General features: G+C 35.4%; 1 long non-coding RNA gene across 1 annotated transcript; it reads left to right on the top strand.

Moving 5' to 3' along the window:
- Positions 1-10,473: 10,473 nt before the first annotated feature.
- On the top strand, positions 10,474-11,325 carry LOC106101854. Its single transcript, XR_001225542.1, has 3 exons — positions 10,474-10,561; positions 10,989-11,204; positions 11,293-11,325. It is a non-coding gene; the product is annotated as an uncharacterized LOC106101854 (long non-coding RNA).
- The last annotated feature ends 780 nt before the right edge of the window (positions 11,326-12,105 follow it).

Genomic DNA, 12,105 nt, shown 5'->3' with positions numbered 1-12,105 from the left:
GCGTTGCAGCTAATGGCCCAAGGCCTGTACAACCATAGCACGGCCACCGAAAGTGAAGATGATGAGGAAATAAGTGTCACATAAATGGTGATGAACTGTTTATAATAATGATTTGAATCATTTATATACGAATATATGAGTGTGTAAGGTGAACGTCACAGGCTTTCACTTATGGAGTCGGCGCAAAAGGTTTTCTAAATGTTTAGACTTTTAAGACCGATCGTCTTTTGGCAACCCTAGTTGACAAATTACAGCTAAATACAAAAAAAAACTATACTATTAATAAGATATTAATGAATGTACTGAAATTTAATTAATTAAAAACAGAAATTAATCTAAAATTATTAAAAATTCACTCTATTGTTCACGGACAATATTTTATCATTGTTTTCATAATTGTGAAATTATCGATCGTAGATATACAGTTGATCTCTTTAAATGTATATTTCATACATTACAGCAGTTCTTGCCACCATTTAAAATAAATGTTCCTTTTTGTAAATAAATTATATTTATTCGATTAGTTTATTGTGTAGAAAGCTAACCCAAAGTGAAAAAGTGGCAACCATAGATTTGAATTTAAATATTCGATTTTTAAATTTACATTTTTACTAAATTGTTTAAAGCACACTGTTGTTAAATTATTACAAAATGGCATAAAAATAAGGGCCTGTCCCACCACTGGCTGATAAAAGCACAGATAGCTAAAAAATGACGTCACTGTCAGATAAGGTAACAGAATCCGATATTTCCATCACATGTTTTACACTTTGGATTGTTATCATATAATTTATAATTGGGTGGGACAGACCCTATTTGAAATTGTTGAGAAAATCAATATTTCTTGCACACTCAGATTATCCCAAAAAAGATGCGATATAGTAACCAAGTAGTTTTTAAACGTATTTTAAATGTTAACATTTAGTTTGTGATAATTTTGTAAATATTAATTATTGTTTTATTTAAAAATCGCTCTAATGACTTTAAAATATTTTACTTGAAAATAACCTCAATATAATGTAAGATAATAATTTTCAGGATTACTTTGTAATCTGTTTAAATAAACGACACATTTTATGGTTAACAAAATGTTGATATTTGTAAACGATGTTATATCTTCTCTACGTGATTTTTTTGTAAATTTAAAGCCTCTTAAAATTATTAAAACTGTATCTAAAAGTCAATGTAATCTACTAAATGGATTCAATCGTTTAAATTTCAAATAAATCATATGAATACTAAATATTGAAGTCATATTTATATTATTTGTGTAAAATAGATCAAGTATAGTAATTAAGTTGGCACGTTCAACAAAACATTATGTATGTTAAAGACGTGCCAACTCATGTTGAGAACTATAAAATCAATTTTTCTTGTAGGATTGTTTGTGCTTTAGTCATTATCTTCTTCCATATTTAATAAGTCTTTGTATGTAAATATTTTAAAATTTTATTTCATAGTTATCTTTGACTGCGTTAGTTGTAAATGTAAATAAAAAAAATAAATTATATCTATGGTTTAATATCGTCTTTTATTTTTATAACCATTATTACAATTACAATATCCATTTTATAGTAATTAAAAGGAAAATATATCCAATATAAAGTACAGATTTTCCCGAGTTACATTTTTCCATCATAATAAATGCGAAAGTTTAGATGAATGGATAAATGTTTGTTAGATTTTGTAGCCTAAACGGCTGAACGGATCTTGATGAAATTTGGTATAGATGTAGAGGATAGTCTGGAAGAATACTCTCTTTTGTTACTTTTTAATTCCAAGCGAACGGAGTCTCGGGCGAAACTAGTAGTCTATCATTAGCAGCATTCCTGACACACCTCTGTCCTATGTATTTATATATGACTACCCTTCGCTCGCGATTCCGTCCGTGAAGAATAAAAAAACAACTTATATGATCTTCCAGAGTATCCTATAGATCTATGCTAAATTTCATCGAGGTCCGTTCAGTAGTTTAGGCTACAAACTCTAACAAACATCTATCCATCAAAACTTCCGTATTTATAACACCAGTAAGATGTATTTACACTCCATATACACCTTATTCATGCAAGTAAAAGATAATCAAACTATTTTAGAGTCATATTTAGGTTACAAACTATCGATTGGTGACAAAATTTTCACAAAACTCGATGTTTTGACTTTGACTGAGATTAAATTACACATAGCCCTACCAACCCTATATTTAAAAACATGTGTATTTTCATATAATGTAGATTTTATCAAGAAACCTGATGAGAGGTCAAACCACTTGGATCTTAGTCTAATTTCCTTTATCTCCTTACGTCCATTCGTCTTTTGAATCTATAGTAACGTAACTATTGTCAAATCAAATTACTTATGTCCATAAATAGATTTACGTAGAAATACAAAGCCCTTTCACTTTTAATTTAAAAATAGGCGACGTTTTCGCGCTGTTTTACGACAGATAATTGCGTCGAGTTCGTAATTATGTTCCTTTGCCATTTCTTTTTCCTGCTTTATCTGGGAACATTTGTTTGTTTCAAGGAATCGCTTATGGTGTACATGCTACCGTCAGATTGTGAACTCTGTTTACTCGACTAAGGTAGACTACCTATAGTGTAGAGGCAAATTGTGAATTGAATATCAGGTTGACATTGGTGTAATAATTTATTTTAGTCGATAATGTCGAGAGCGTCGGTGGCTCAGTGGTTTAAGCACTTGACTTGTAATCTACAGGTCTTGGGTTCAAATCCCGCTGTACCAATGTGATTTTCGAATTTTTGAATTGATGGTGATGATGAAATTGGAATTTTATTTACTTTACTTTGCAAAGGAACAGAAGATATTCATTAAAAAGTATCAAAAAAATCCATCAAAGATTGGCTTTTCTTACATAAATTGATATTTCTTCTTAAATTAGGTGGTAACTAGAAAGTTTTCATTGCTATTAAATTTTCAATCTATCGGTAACATACGTATACGGCGAATGCAAAAAAGCGGGTACGCCAGGCGAAGTGTCTAGGAATGTTCCCAGGCGTTTCCAGTATTCAGAGCCGTTGCTAATTAGTTTCCTAGTAGTTGTGGTACACGCAAGTGTTAATTACAAATGCATAAGTACATTAAAATGTAACATAGACAGATATTTAGGCCCTAAACCAACCAATAAGTACAATACCATTGTAGTTCCACATTTTCTTTATGTAACATAGACTATATTTATTTAAAAGATATTAGTACAGTACAGAATTCTACAATTTATTATTTAAACTAAACTATCACACAGTTTAGTCGCTCTTTAATTCCTTTTTTTTTATAATATAAGGTGGCAAACGAGCAAGCGGCCACCTAAATCCACCGAAATGGAAAGCTACCGCTACACATAAACATCCGCCATTGCAGATTTGCCTACCCTTAATTGACGGAGAAGGAGACGCAAATAAAGAGGACATTTCCCCTTCCTATGCGTCTCCTCCACCGTGAAATCCACTTTTCCTTCCCATCCTTTCCTTTTACGAAAAGGGTTAAAAGGGAAAGGGACTAAAATTAGGCCTCCCGCACCACACTCATCAAAACGCGGAATTGCTCCCACTTCACGAGTGTCTTCTGTGTGGTCGTGCTATCCGGACGAGCCGGCCCATTTGTGCGGAGATGTTAAAGCGGGCTCTACCACTTCAAATATGAAGATACACTACTCGATTGTTTGTTCTGCAAAAAAACAGTTGAAGGCTGCAAAACAATCGACAATCGAATAGTTCTGCGATAGTTTATTTAAAGGTATACACTAACAAATATTCTTCGCAGATCACACAGATGTATGTATAGCATGAAATTCCCGGCCTCATTAGTACGAATTAAGCACGCTAAATACATTAATAAATCACACGTCGCCATCTCAGATGATTTAGACCTACCGGGAAGCTGAGACTCCGCTAATTGTTCTGCAGAATTCACCCTTAGTACGCTTTTGATCTAAAATTGGACACTAGATTTAGCATGTTTAAATTCATTCTTCGTTATTCTTACAAAAGGAACGAGTTTAAACGCTCTACAATCCTATGAAAAAGACATAAGAAAGACCTACCATATAAAATCTTATGATAATTCTCATTAAAAGAAAACAATTTCTTTTTCATATACTTAAAAATTGACAAACGAGCCAGTGACCAATGAATTCGCCGAGAAAGCGAAGCGATTTCTGCCCATATACATCCGCAATTGGAGATGCGTTGCCTACTCTTAATCAACGGAGAAGGACACGCAGATAAAGAGAATTTTTTCGTTTCTTACGTCTCCTCCACCTTCAAATCCACTTTCTCTTCCCATCCCTTTCGTTTAAGAAAATGGTGGAAAGGGAAAGGGACTAAAATTAGGCCTCCTGCAGACACTCATCAGACTGTACGCGGAATTGCTTCCACTTTACGCCTGTTTTCTGTGAGGTCGTGGTTGCACCGGACGAACTGGCCTTATAGTGCGAGGATGTTAAAACGGGCACTATCATTGTCAAAACTTTTACTACTAGCAACTTTTATCGCCCTACCCCTCCCCACATTGATCATCTTCCTGCCCCCCACCTTGAAACCATCTTCTGGCGTCGCCCATGAAGTGAATGAATGAATGAATATATATTTATTGCCACAAAAAAGAAATTACATAAAGGGACTTATCCTAAACAAAACATACAATTGTGGCAAAAGGTAGCCAGCACAGCGTATGCAGGAGGGACTAAGCCGTTCCTGCTCTGATTTTCAGCTGGCTCCTTCGTACTTAAGTATCAGTACCTTAATTATTAAATGTTGTATTTAATGTACGTTTTATGTATTTAATATATTAATAATGATCTAAACAACACATATTTGTTCACTACAAGCTTCAAAAGCCAGAGAGCAATCAGTCACACACCAAATGCTTAACATAACCTAAAAGCCAGTCGGAATGACCGACAATTATCGTCAAGTTTGATGTACAACCGACAAAGTCGCAAAACAACAGCAAATATTCCAAACAGTCAAATTCATTATCAACATAATTAATTTTACGGCAAATTTTAAACGCGAAGGGGAGAGGAATGCAACGCTCTACGCTTTCGACTTAAAAATGACATAAAAATACTTAAACAAATATGACAATTGTTAAAAGCGGCTCGTTACCGAAATTGCGATAAATGTCACGTAATAAAACATAATTGACACAAGAAAATGGCGGGAACGACTCGGGATATTTGACTTTCAGATATTGCGACAGATTTGAAAAACAGAATGAAACCACAACATACGTAATAACTGAATAGTCCAACTTTTATTTTATTTTATAAGATGGCAAACGAAAGAATTTAGCGAAAAGGCGAAGCAAATGCTGCCCATAGACATCCGCAATTGTAGATACGTTGCCTACCTAAATCGACGGAGGAAGAGACGCTCATAAAAAGGATATTTCCTATTCTTATACGTCTCCTCCACCGTCAAATCCCCTTTCCTTCTTACTTCCTAATAAGAAATGTGGAATTAGAAAGGAACTAAAATTAGACCTCCTGCAGACATTCATTAGACTACGCGGAATTGCTCCCCCTTCACGATTCTTCTGTGTGGTCGTGGTATTATGCATTTGAACATTTTATCTAAATAATCTTACTAACATTATACGAGCAAATGCGAAATTTTAGATAAATGGATGGATGTTTGTTAGATTTTGTAGTATAAACGGCTGAACGGATATGAATGAAATTTTAGCATAGATGTAGAGTACAGTCTGGAAGACTTGCTTTTGTTTTTTTGTGCAGAAATTGAGAAGCAAAAGGTTAGCAACTATGCGAATTTATTCATGAATTACTAATTAAAAAAAATTTTGACATCCATCTGAATCTCCTTGAAAAAAAACCAATACAAATTAATAGTTTTTGTATAACTTCAATCTTCATTTGGAACCTCGCGTTGCTTCCAAGTACCAGGGTGACATAACTCCGACTGCACGCTAATAATTCACAAGCTATGACATGTAAAATTGGAGGCCAATTAGTGGCACGAGCCATACATCTCCGCAAGCGACGCAGAACGTCCGCCGACAAATGTACCATGATAGTTTTTAACTGTTTATATTCTATATATAGTTTGCTAATTAGTTACAGACGTAAACACAATTTGTCACTATGTACCAAGGGCGGATCCATGAACATGACCCCCCCCCCTGGATCTGCCTTTGCTATGTACAATAGATATTAGACATCTTAACAAGTCTGAACTTCGCACGAGTCGTGTTGGACACAATCTTTAAATGTTGAGCGTAACAAGATTGTATAGCGCGCTGATGATCTCTAGCTGCCACCATACATGAAAAGAACTATACCATCCTAGTGTCTTATTAGTGTACAGTTTTAAAGAGACTAAGTTCTTTGTTTGTTTCCTACCGGAGTAGCATAAGGAGGTGACGATGATGATGAAGTTCTTTGTTTGATTCCTGGCTTTAAAATATAGTGCGAAGTGTTATGGGGTAATATGTTGGTACGTACTTGTTAGAATGTCTACAAATAGCTATCGCCCGCGACTCCGTCCGCGTGGAATTAACATGCGATTCATCCCTCCTCATAACATGCCAATACCATGGTAATCTTTTACACCTTACCTTCTACCACTGGGGCTACTTTCAAACTTCCTGGTTACTAACATTATAACAAAATATAACACTTTTGGTTTCACAAAAATCTACCTTCCAGGAAACGTGTACTTTCGAAATAATGAAGACCGCAAAAACCGCGAAATCCGATATTTCCTTAACGTGAAACAAATACTCAGAAAAAAACAAAAAATTATCCGTTCGCATGACCAGGTTTATAAACATTGTATTTTCGATTGTTTAATCTAAATAAAATAACATAAAGGTTAAGGTTTTAATGACAATTTTTTGATACCGAATGAAGCATTAGCTAGCCCCATTTACCTTTTAATAGGCTATAAGAAGTAGTATTTTGTGCCTATTTCATTACCGCCATATTGGCGCTGATTGTTGCAGTTAGTTGTGGTGAGAATTTGAACTAGAAAAGTACAGATTGTCATTTCTAACCAGTTACCTGACTATATCTACAACGGACGAAATAACTTGTAGGGAGTCAAGAAGGTGCGTGCGGAGCCGAAACTGGCCAAACCGCGCGCCCCTCCCGCGATTCGGCCCGTATGACCCGAGAGTCGGTGGGGCTATGGGTGGTGGTGGGCTATTGTTTTATATCTACAGAAGACTAAGGGTGGCCCTAACCATTTATTCATACAACTTCTATTTTCTTCTCTATCTTGTCTATGGTTCTATTTTAATGTAAGGCAGCTTTCTTTTTGTGGCTTCTGTTGTTGCGATAGTCTATGGTCACCTTAACAGTTTTCTATTATCTACTTATTCCGCTTTTTATTCATTCAACAATTTGTAACTTTTCATTTCTTTCAGATAGGTCTGCTAATAGAAAATTCAATGTTTTGATCCTATTTTCAATGTCTACTAAGAGCGCACACCTGAAACTAAACTATCGCACAACTGTTTAGTCTTGCGTCGATTCCTATGAGCTTTTATGGAGGTACTACACGATTTTTAGTTGTGTTGCCAAACAATCGACAATCGCATAGCAGTTGTGCTCTCATACCAAATTCGGACAGTTTATTAGTGTTTTGACAACAAAAATCAAACAGTAAGTGAATAAATGTAAACTAGCACCATCGTTTTTATCAGCTTTATTGATATTTATAGAAAATATACAATTTATTATCTCTACATTTTTTACGTTCTTTTTTCTTCTTATGTCACCTCTTGTACACTTTTTATTAATAAATGTCTTGGCGGCCAATATGCAACCTCTTTGGCTGTATTTATAATTCTTGTCAGCCAAAGAGGTTGTATTTGCACTAAACAGTAAGTTTATCAGAAAAGCCTGATCAGTCCAACGATGATTGAAACATTAAGCATAGATAATTTATATCGTTTAAAGTTAATCGAAGGCGACGATGCAGTGCTTTGCTCGGCCGTTAAAAACTTCGCGCGTAAATCACGCCGCGTTTGACAGCGGCTGTCAGTGACGCACTAAAACGGCCATCTTGGATTAGAATTTACATCATGTAGAACTCGTCGTGTCTGTTTGTATAGAAACTAGCATAGAAACTTTAATACTATTAAAATGACATATCGAGTAAAACGACAAAATGATAGATTCCAGCTATCATACTAATATTATAAATGCAAAAGTTTGGATGGATGTTTGTTAGAGTTTAGAGCGTAAACTGCTTAACAGACCTCGATGAAATTACGCATATATGTAGAGGATAGTCTGGAAGAACACATGGGCTAGTTGCTTTTGTTTTTTTTTTATTCCCACGCGGACGTAGTTACGGCGAAAGCTACTCTATATTTTTAAACGTCAACAGTTTTGCAAGAATTCGAATTACAGAACAAAACATTAATTTAAAATATTGCTTATCAAATTTTTCAATATTTCTTTTAATTTGAAGATTTTTAGAAGCGTAAAAATATATAAATATCGGTACTATTTCGGGGTTAAGCAAACTCGGGTTACCAGCTTGTCTCAGAGATAGGTACCGATGACAAGATGCGAGTAAATCCGTCCACACTAAACATTCATCACGCTAAGTGCTTAAACATATTTATAGAAATCATTTTCGCGCCATTTTAAACAATATAAAAATAAGGTTATAAAAATGGCCGCCTATTTCCATATATCTTACTTATTATCAACTATTCCTTATTAAGTCCCGAAATCATAGAATTTTAATTTTTAACATTAGTTAGTTGTTTTGTTTTTTTATCTATACTATTATAATAAAGCGTAAACACACACTTCTTTGTTGCCTAAGATGTCAGCAATTACAGGATGTTTTTGAATAATTCTTTTTTTAATAAAAAGCCCTAAACTTGCGTTACGCTTTAGGCTACATATTTTCACGCCATTAAACTTAGGGGGTAAATATTTATAAAAACCCTAATGTGGGAAAGAGACCATAATTTGCTGCCAACATCAAGGAAGCAAGATTGTTAAGGTTTGTCATGTCATTTCGACATTTGCTATTGATAATTTGACAAATGTAAAAAACAATATAATAATATTTTCATAATATCATGCGGATGAAGCTGGGAACAGCTAATATAATATAAGGTGGCAAACTAGCTAGAAGCTATGAATTCGCCAAAAATAGGAAAATCACCAATACCCAGACGTCAAAGATGACCGACAGAAAAAGAATAATTCCCCCTTCCTATTCAGTTCTTCTTCCTTCCTTCCCATCCCTTATTAACAAGAAACTTTTTTGATTTCGTTTTCTGGAATTAAATACGTAAATAGAATTGAACTGCATTAATCATTGTTCTGAGTCAATCAAAGTACTTCGTGACCGCACAATAAGTGAAAGCAAACGAGTGTGCGCCTAACTTCGTCCTAATTGGCACAACAGCCCCTTACAATGCGTTACTATTACTTACGTCAACATTTGTACTTAAACACCGACTAAACAACAATACATTTACAACTCTAAAAATAACCTCAAAACCGAAAATTGAAGGAAACATTTCTTTATCATCAGCAAATATAACTTTGTACTTTGACAAATTTATATTTGCGGTTGTAAAAGTGGTTTTATCCTTTGTTAGTTAGTTTTGTAAGCGTAAAGTTATGTTTTTTGTTTTATATGAAAAACTACAATATTTGTGGAGTTGTTATGTTGATCATGATCGGTACACTTCGACGGACAAACAGACAATTGGTGATAATTAGAAAACTGTAACAGGAGTAAATTCTTTTTTGTTTTAACTTTGTTTATGTGAAGTGAAGTTTACAGGAGTTTAACGCGTAACAACCAAATGTCTATTACAGAATCCAGAAGTAAACCCTTGATTGGATAACTGCAGCTTGTCTAATTAACACATTGTCCAACTCAAATATTGAGACGCAGGCATATTTAAAATCAATATATATTTTTTTTATATTATTATCAAGTAACTTTTGCCCACGACTCTGTCAGTGTGGAATTAAAAAAAAAACAAATGTGAGCTTATGTGTTCTTCCAGACTACCTTCGACGTCTATTCCAAATTTAATTGAGATCTGTACTGCCGTTTAGACTACAAACTCTAACATACATCCATCCATCCATCGTAACTTTCACATTTATAATATTAGTAAGATTAGTTGTTGGTCGAACTCCGTCTTTGCTAACTTAATTAGCCTATTTGTTCTTCCAGACTATGTTCTACATCTGTGCCAAATGTCAGTGAAATCCGTTCACCTGTTCTGGAGAAACGTAACAAACATCCATCTAAACTTTCTCATTTATAATATTGGTGACATTGAATTAAAAAAAAAACAATTTTAAAAAATATTAAATTAATATCATAACCTAACTTTTAAATGGCGCGAAATCAGAACGATTCCCGTGTTATCGAATCTCCAACAAGATTCACATAAGAATGTTTGTAGTCAGAATGTATCCCGCGAGCCGCGAGTCGCGAGCCAGAGATGAGCCGCGCCGTGTTGTTAATGAAATACCCCGAGTGGAGCTGCCGGGGACCACACACGACGCTCGCCACAGCGATACTGTAAGGTAACGTGGATACGACTGAACATTATTTTATTTATATTGTTGCCCTCAGGTTTTGCTTGTTAGAGACGTATTAATATGGTTTTCTCATATTAATTCTACACCTTTTAACTGTACGAAGGCGGTAGTTAATATTGAAAAAAGATATAGTGATTTTGACTTAAGGCATATGAAGATGTACTTACAGAATATGCATCTTTAGTATTATGTTAATAATTTCCAACCATTTGCTTTCCTTTAATACAAAAAAAAATATCAATCTTTAGATAAATTATTAAAGAAAAATACCAGCTTTATTATGTTAACATAGTTACAAAATAAATTGCATGCGAGTGCGTTAAAAATTATCTACTTATAGTGAGGTATGTCCATATTACATCCCGGGAGCAATAAACGAGCAATATTAATAACATTAATAACGTTTGCATAGCACGACATGGAAACGATACGGAGACTGCTCGGATGAAGCGGACACGACACGGGGACGACACGGAGACTCCACGGGTACAAGGACCACGACACGGAGTCTGCGCGGATCCAGGCACCACGACACGGAGTCTGCGCGGATACAGGCACCACGACACGGAGTCTGCGCGGATACAGGGACTACGGCACGGAGACGACAGGGATACGGACGCCATCCTAGGTCATTAGTTAAAGTGAACTCTTGTATGAATTATCAAGTAAAGTAAGTAAGTACTTATTGACCTTTTATATTTTTTTTTTTTTTATAGTAAAAGGGGGCAAACGAGCGGCGTGTACACCAAGGTGGTCAACGACGCCCATGGACATCCGCAACACCAGAGGAACCACAGATGCGTTGCCGGCCTTTGAGGAAATGATAAGCTCGCTTCTTGAAGGACCCTAAGTCGTATTGGTTTGGAAATACCGCCGAGGACAGACCGTTCCACAACGCGGCTGTGCGGGGCAGAAAGTTCCGCGAAAACCGCACGGTTGTGGAATGCCAGCCATCGAGATGGTGAGGATGGTACCTGGCAGTCTGTCGTGTCGTCCGATGACGAAACTCGGCTATAGCTAAACCTAAGATTCTATGGGGAGGATATTTGATCGTAGAGCGATTAGATAGTTCAGTTCATATTTGACTAAACTATCGCACTGTTGTTGCGACTGTAATTATTTCGTCGCCAAACTAAAAAGCGAGTAGTGTACTCCTTATAAGCGATAGTTGAGTCAAAAGTGTGCGCGCGTTCTTAAGCTTCTTGAATTAATTTTTCTATGTTAAAATATAGGACTGCTATAGACGGAATTATAACTGTGTTAAGAGATGTTGTTCGCCATACACGAACAGTTTGCAAAGCTTGCAACTTGAAGAATTAGTATTTTCTTATAGATTGAAGTAAACTGTAATTTGTAGGCTGTAGCGCAACTTAACAGTTTACATTTTAAACAGAAATGTTGTCCACAATTTGGCGAAAACGACCGACCTAACTTTGGAAACGTAATTCCTTAAAAGTCTGAAGAACGCATTGCTTACGATTAAGTACTCATTGTATGGGAATTAAGAATGGTGGAAATATATATTGGTT

Source organism: Papilio polytes, unplaced genomic scaffold (genome assembly GCF_000836215.1).
Source record: "Papilio polytes unplaced genomic scaffold, Ppol_1.0 DF823935.1, whole genome shotgun sequence".
Classification (NCBI taxonomy): Eukaryota; Metazoa; Arthropoda; class Insecta; order Lepidoptera; family Papilionidae; genus Papilio; species Papilio polytes.
This window is presented reverse-complemented; position numbering and strand designations above follow the sequence as displayed.